This window comes from Lichenostomus cassidix, chromosome 2 (genome assembly GCF_008360975.1).
Source record: "Lichenostomus cassidix isolate B80296 chromosome 2, HeHo_3.0, whole genome shotgun sequence".
NCBI lineage: Eukaryota > Metazoa > Chordata > Aves > Passeriformes > Meliphagidae > Lichenostomus > Lichenostomus cassidix.
The window spans coordinates 55,907,795-55,916,068 of NC_139482.1; the positions used below are offsets into that span (position 1 = coordinate 55,907,795).

At 47.9% G+C, this 8,274-nt stretch overlaps 1 protein-coding gene across 1 annotated transcript in view; it reads left to right on the plus strand.

Annotated features, from left to right (window-relative positions):
- The window catches only part of TNS3 (tensin 3), a 198,760-nt gene that overhangs the window by 68,547 nt on the left and 121,939 nt on the right, over positions 1-8,274 (plus strand). The window lies entirely within an intron of this gene.

The following is an 8,274-nucleotide window of genomic DNA, read 5'->3' on the forward strand; positions in this document are numbered from 1 at the left end:
CTCTGTGAATGTGTTCCTTTCACCCAGCCCTGAGTTCACCTTGTCTTCATCAGCGGCAGTGAGCCTTAGTCAGAAGGCCTGTTCAGGATCTTGATGGTTTTCTCTGCATCTTTTGTACAGTTTTGCTATAATAGGCGAAAGTCCTTCATGAAGATGTTTAAGCCATAAATTATAACATTTCAGTCTCTGACAATCCACCCTGTGGCTTAAACATTGTAATGACTTTTCTTCCAATGTTTCTTCAGTTTATGGGTTGCCCACGGTAGGTGATATGTATAGAGTAGTTGGTAAGAGAAAAGACAGAAGAAGTAATGTGAGTAATACAATAGTTATTCCAATCATCAAAAATGAAAATCCAATTGCAATCATTAAATCAATGCTTATTAGTAAATGCCTCCCACACCATGAACCCAAAAATCAGTTTTCTTTATTGGGTAGTGGATATGAGGGATTCCCCAATACTATATTTCTTGCATGTTGACTTAATTAGTTTTGAAATTAGTTATAGAATTACACAACGGGTTTTAATTTTTTTAATTCCATAGGAGGGGTATCCCCAGTATTAATCATGTGTCAATCAGCTCAGTTTCAAAGAAATTCCCAGCTCCTGTAATATAATTGTACCCTGGAACAAAAGTGAATAGGTTTGTTGAGGATGTGTGTTTACATATTTTAAAGGATCTAAAACAGGTTTTTCTCGTGACTACATCCACATGTTGATTCGCCCCAGTTTAGCTCAGAGACACTTTAGAGAGCAAGTCAGAGAAGTGGGTATTTGCTTTATTCGGTGCACCGGATGTGTGGAAATTGTTTCCACCAAACACATACCTCAGTACCCCAAAGATACAGTGTTATAGGTAAAATCATAAATATTAATTACATTTTTCAGGATAGGAGTGGTTATACAAATAATTTCTCAGAAGTCATTAATATCATTAGCATGTGCACCATGCATGCTCCATATATCCTGGCGGTCTTTGGAGACCCCCAAAGCCCCCTCCAGGGTGAAGGTCCTTCATGGGATGATTCAGTGGTTTCTGTGCTGGTTTCAAATGCATGCTTAGCTGATAAGCCATCAGGCCAGAGCTGTTACCTATAATTTGAATTTGAATTAAGAGTTCAGCCTTCAGCCCTGGAAGCCACAGACAGGCGCCTGTGCTGGTGGAAGGGGGGCAAAAGCTCAGAGAATCTTTCTCAATATAGTTGGAAGAATTTTATAGGTAGTATTGTTGTTCTGCTTGGCAAATCTATAAAAAATTGACCTGTGTTATATCAAATTCACACAATATAAAAATATTTCCGTACAAAATATTTTCCTGCAAGCACATTTTTACAACAGGGCTATGTTCTGTTTTTCAGGGAATAGATTATAGTACTGTTGTAATTTAATTTTGACACAAAACAAAAACTGTAGCTTTATTATTGGTGGGATTAAAAAATGAAAAAAAAAGTAAAAGAAAAAATTAATTCTAAATATAGTTGTATTACCATAAGAAACTTCTTTTTTTTTTTAATTTTAGTGAGCAAATCACCCCAATTATGCTGCACCCATAAGAAGCCTGTGTGGAGCAGGGTGTGTTAGGGTTACCACACTGATTAGCATAATTAAAACAAGTGAGGTAAAATAAAAATAAAATCCTAGGATATGGGAAACTCAGCCCTGCATAAGAGACGTTTGGGTATGCTGAAATGTGGCGTTGCATCCCTGAAAGGCAGCCGAAAGCCCCAAAGCCCACGGAAAGGCAGTCGGCTGTGCTGTGACGTGGGCTGGGCTGCACTGGGGCGAGAGAGCATGCAGGAGCCGCGCGGGACTCGGGGGACAGAAGCTCAGTGGGAAACGAGGTGGAACGAAGAAACGTACGGACGCAGTTTGTGGTCTTCCAGGGAATTTATTAGAGTCTTTGGGTGAGGGTCGAGGGCACTGAAAGGGGATGGGAAACAGGGGATGGGCGCAGGGACTGGAAGCCCAGAGACTGCGACGACGAGCACACGGTGGCAGGGGATTATAAGGGAAGGGAAAAGGGGAGGAGGTAGCTCCAGAGAGCCAACCCGGGAAAGTCCGAGGGGAGAAGAACAGGGGTACACACCAATAGACTTCTGATAGGGGAGGATGCATAATTCAAAAGAACCAATAACATACAGAGCTAAGGAGAACAAAGGAGATACTTCTGGACACGCTGCTACACTTAAAAGTTGGTAGAAGGTTTTTGTTTTTATATTTTATTTGCAGTTCATAGCTGTCCTTCCTGGTTTAGGAAGGGGGACTACTGCTTTCTAGGTAATATTTGTTTTGAGTTTTCTTAGGATTCTTTTGTTCACTAATTAATAGCTCTTTAAAAAATTTAGTAAAATTATAATAATTATAAAGTCTTCCGAGGTGGAACATGGAAAACCAACATATATGTGTGTCCTAGGTTGCAATATTGATGTAGTTAAGTATTCTATTACCACCAGCTGTGGGCCGTTAGCTGCCATCACCTGCTAATGACCCACTCCGGATGACAGACAATGGGCCATCCGTTAGCTGTTATCAGCCACTAATGACCCACCCCGCATGACAGGCAATGGGCCATCAGGGACCCACCGTGTGACTCATGGACTTATCTCATCCCATTGTGAGATGCTCTGCCGAGGAGGGAGGAGCCAGGTGTTCCCACCTGGATATAACCTGGCCTTGGAACTGCCTGAGCTAGCCCTGTCTACTGGGTTCCCAAAGGACGAGCGCTACTACTGGATCTTCAGCTGGAAACTAGACCTTCACAGGATCACCACTTCAACTGGACTACTTCAGTTGGACTGCTACTACCACCCTAACAGGGTGTTAGGTTGTATCTGACTTTGTCAGTGCTTTTCCTTGTATTATTTCACTTATTTTTAATTTCAATCTTGACTTGTGATCTCCCACTGGTTTGTTTTCAAACCAACACATATTTTGGCGCCCAACGTGGGGCTCGACCTGGGGAAACTCAGAAAATCCTATCACCATGATGCTCAGCCTGTCTATGTGGGTAATGTATCTTACCCTTTATATTTTCCCTCAAATGGGAAACTATCTACCCGTTGCATTGCTCCTGTTGCGACCAGGGAATGGCATGAGAATTGCTGTATTGGTTTATTATGCCTATTGCATGGTAACCTGTGAGGCGATGAATACCATTCGGAATATATACTTAACTTTGTCTGCCTGGCCTAACCTGAGCTGCTTCGTCTGGGACCTCCTCAGCAATCGCACCCACCCTCTGGTACTAGGAGGAGAGAGCGGTTTCTTCCAGCATTTCAGGCCAGGCACAGCCATCTTTGACAATATTGAGTTCTCTCTGGATGCTAAGGATGGCATAATCTTCCTGTTAGTTCTGTTTTCTTTCTTCTCTGCGACCAGCACAGTGTACCTCATGCTGAGAAACAGAACAATATTTGGTGTTGTACAGCGTCTTCTTGAAGAGGAGGAGAAAAGAAACAAGTCAGCAGGTACCACGTCCACGCAAACTGCCACCAAGAGGAAAGGAACCAAACGAGCAGTCAATGTCTCAACACAGACTACTGCTGAATCAGAACAGCCAAAGCCAGTAGCGGTTGCCCCCGTCCAGAAAAAGAAATCCAAGAGCAAGTCAGTCCGCACAGCGACTGATGAGGATGCGGCAGGACCATCTCACCAAGCAGAAGAGACAGAGCCAGAGATCATCACTCGCTCTCTATCCCTGGGGGAGCTGCGTGACCTACGGAGGGAATTCACCCGGCAGGCGAATGAGTCCATCTTGACCTGGCTGCTCCGCATCTGGGACGCCGCAGCTAACGACACCATTCTGGACGGAAGTGAGGCCAGGCAACTGGGATCCCTGTCCCAGGATGTGGTCATTGACCAGGGGATTGGGAAAACCCAGGAAACTCTCAGCCTCTGGCGGCGATTGCTGGCGAGTGTACGGGACAGATACCTCTGCAAAGAAGACCTCCAGATGCACCAAAGAAAATGGAACACAATAGAACAAGGTATCTGATGCCTGAGGGAATTGGCCGTGCTAGAGATCATTTTCTCGGACAACGAGAGATTCCCCAAGAACCCAGATAATGTCCAGTGCACTTCACAAATGTGGCTAAGATTCGCACGGCTCGGACCAGAGATATACTCTCGTTACCTGGCAACACTGCAGTGGAGGGAAGGCGAAGACCAGGTGGGCGTGTTAACAAACAAACTGAGAATTTATGAGGACACTGGCACCGCTCCACTACGCACTCAGGTCTCATCAGGGGAAACAAACCTGGCCGAGCAAGTCCGGAGCTTGATTGAAGAGAGCCTCCAGAAACTAAGGAAAGAGTTCAAAGAAGGATTTTTCCATGTCACACCGAAACCAACCAGAGTCTCTGCCATCAGGAGCAGACGTCCCCCAGCCAGGGAAAGAAAACAAACTCTACGACGTAACCTCTGGTTTTTCCTGCAGGAGCATGGGGAAGACATGAGAAAGTGGGATAGGAAACCCACCTCCTCCTTAGCAGCCCGGGTACGTGAACTGAAAAAAGAAACATCCACTTCAGGAGGCTCATCTAGGTACAACACTGCCCCAGTCTCTTGTGGACAGAACTCCAGACAAAATGGAAGTGATAATATGACTGATCCTCTTGAAGGGACCTCAGGAACACCTTTACAGGAGAAGAACATCGTGCACCAAAAACAGGATTAGAGGAGCCCTGCCTCTAGCCAGGTAGAGGAAAGGGATAATCGGATCTATTGGACTGTGTGGATCCGATGGCCTGGCACATCTGACCCACAAAGATACACGGCTTTGGTTGACACCGGCGCTCAGTGCACCCTGATGCCATCCAGGTATGTGGGGACCGAATCCATTTCCATTTCTGGGGTGACAGGAGGATCCCAGCAGCTGACTGTACTGGAAGCTGAAGTGAGTTTAACTGGGAACGAGTGGCAGAAACACCCCATTGTGACTGGTCCAGATGCCCCGTGCATCCTCGGCATAGATTATCTCAGGAGTGGATATTTCAAAGACCCAAAGGGACATCGCTGAGCTTTTGGGATAGCAGCCGTAGAGACAGAAGACATAAGACAACTGAATAGCCTGCCTGGTCTCTCAGATAACCCGTCTGCTGTAGGACTACTGAGAATTGAAGAACAGCGGGTACCAATTGCTACAGCAACAGTGCATCGCCGGCAATACCGCACTGACAGAGACTCTGTGGCCCCCATCCATAAGATGATTCAGGAACTGGAGAGCCAAGGGGTGGTCAGCAAGGCTCACTCACCCTTTAACAGCCCCATATGGCCAGTGCGTAAGTCCAGTGAAGAATGGAGACTGACAGTGGATTACCGTGGCCTGAATGAAGTCACACCACCACTGAGTGCTGCTGTACCGGACATGTTGGAACTTCAGTATGAGCTGGAATCCAAGGCAGCAAAGTGGTATGCGACCATCGATATTGCCAATGCCTTTTTCTCCATTCCTCTGGCAGCAGAGTGCAGGCCTCAGTTTGCTTTCACCTGGAGAGGTGTGCAGTACACATGGAACCGACTGCCCCAGGGGTGGAAGCACAGTCCCACCATCTGCCATGGACTGATCCAGGCGGCACTGGAAAAGGGTGAGGCTCCAGAACATCTGCAGTATATTGATGACATCATTGTGTGGGGGGACACAGCAACGGAAGTATTTGGGAAAGGAGAGAAAATCATCAGAATTCTCCTAGAAGCCGGTTTTGCCATCAAGAAGAGTAAAGTCAAGGGACCTGCCCGAGAGATCCAGTTCCTGGGAGTAAAGTGGCAAGATGGACGGCGTCAGATTCCTTCTGAGGTCATCAATAAGATCATCGCGATGTCTCCACCAACCAACAAGAAGGAGACGCAAGCTTTCCTAGGCGCCATAGGCTTTTGGAGAATGCACATCCCTGAGTACAGCCAGATCGTGAGTCCTCTCTACCTCATAACCCGCAAGAAGAACGATTTCCGCTGGGGCCCTGAACAGCAGCACGCCTTCACCCAGATCAAACAGGAGATCGCTCATGCGGTAGCCCTGGGACCAGTCAGGACAGGACCAGAGGTAAAGAATGTGCTTTACTCTGCAGCCGGGAGCCATGGTCTGTCCTGGAGCCTTTGGCAGAAGGTGCCTGGTGAGACCCGAGGTCGACCACTGGGATTCTGGAGTTGAAGTTACAGAGGGTCTGAAGTCAACTACACTCCCACCGAGAAAGAAATCTTGGCAGCTTACGAAGGAGTCCAAGCCGCCTCAGAGGTGATCGGCACAGAAACACAACTTCTCCTTGCACCCCGACTGCCAGTGCTGGGGTGGATGTTCAAGGGAAGGGTTCCCTCTACCCACCATGCCACTGATGCCACATAGAGCAAATAGATTGCCCTCATCACACAGCGCGCCCGTATTGGAAACCCGAATCGCCCTGGGATTCTGGAAATCATAACAAACTGGCCTGAAGGTGAGACTTTTAAATTATCTTCAGAAGATGCAGAGGAGCAAGTAGCATGTGCCGAGGAAGCACCCCCGTATAACGAGCTGCTGGAGAGTGAAAGACGCTATGCCCTCTTCACCGATGGTTCCTGCCGAATTGTAGGCGCAGATCGAAAATGGAAAGCTGCAGTATGGAGCCCCACACGACAAGCTGTACAGGCTACCGAGGGACAAGGTGGATCGAGTCAGGTCGCAGAGCTTAAAGCCATCCAACTGGCTTTAGATATTGCTGAACGAGAGAAATGGCCAAGGCTCTATCTCTACACCGACTCCTGGATGGTAGCCAATGCACTGTGGGGATGGTTAGATCGCTGGAGAAAGGCTAACTGGCAGCGCAGAGGAAAACCCATCTGGGCCGCTGAGATTTGGCAGGACATCGCCACCCGGGCAGAAAAGCTGACTGTGAAAGTTCGACACGTGGATGCACATGTTCCTAAGAGTCGGGCTAATGAAGAGCATCGTAACAACGAGCAGGTGGACCGAGCTGCCAAGGTGAAAGTGTCACAAGTGGATCTAGACTGGCAGCACAAAGGAGAATTATTTCTAGCTCGTTGGGCCCATGATGCCTCTGGTCATCAAGGGAGAGATGCGACATACAGGTGGGCTCGTGACCGAGGGGTGGACTTGACCATGGACAACATCTCACAGGTCATCCACAGCTGAGAGACTTGCGCTGCAATCAAACAGGCCAAGCGGGTGAAGCCTCTGTGGTATGGTGGACGATGGTCAAAGTACAGGTATGGGGAAGTATGGCAAGTTGACTACATCACACTTCCCCAAACCCGCCAAGGAAAGCGCTACGTGCTGACCATGGTAAAAGCAACCACAGGATGGTTAGAGACCTACCCTGTGCCTCTTGCTACTGCCCGGAACACCATCTTGGGTCTGGAAAAGCAAGTCCTGTGGAGACATGGTACCCCTGAGAGAATCGAGTCTGACAATGGAACCCATTTCAAGAATGGCCTCATAAGCACCTGGGCTAGAGAACACGGAATTGAATGGATATACCACATCCCCTATCATGCACCAGCTGCTGGGAAAGTTGAGCGGTGCAACGGAATACTTAAGACAACTTTGAAGGCACTTGGCGGGGGAACCTTCAAAAATTGGGAACTGAACTTAGCAAAGGCCACCTGGATGGTTAACACAAGGGGTTCTGTCAATCGAGCAGGTCCTGCCGAGTCCGAACCTTTGCACACAGTGGATGGAGATAAAGTCCCTGTGGTACACATAAGAGGTTTTTTAGGAAAGACTGTTTGGATTAGTCCCACCTCAGGGAAAGGCAAACCCATCCGTGGAGTGGTTTTTGCCCAAGGACCTGGTTATACTTGGTGGGTGATGAAGGCAGATGGGGAAACCCGTTGTGTACCACAAGGAGACCTTATCTTAAGTGAGAACTCTGTAGATGGTAATAGAATAAGGGGTGGATAATGTCCTAGGTTGCAATATAGATGTAGTTAAGTATTCTATTACCACCAGCTGTGGGCCGTTAGCTGCCATCACCTGCTAATGACCCACTCCGGATGACAGACAATGGGCCATCCGTTAGCTGTTACCAGCCACTAATGACCCACCCCGCATGACAGGCAATGGGCCATCAGGGACCCACCGTGTGACTCATGGACTTATCTCATCCCATTGTGAGATGCTCTGCCGAGGAGGGAGGAGCCAGGTGTTCCCACCTGGATATAACCTGGCCTTGGAACTGCCTGAGCTAGCCCTGTCTACTGGGTTCCCAGAGGACCAGAGCTACTACTGGATCTTCAGCTGGAGAGTAGACCTTCACAGGATCACTGCTTCAACTGGACTA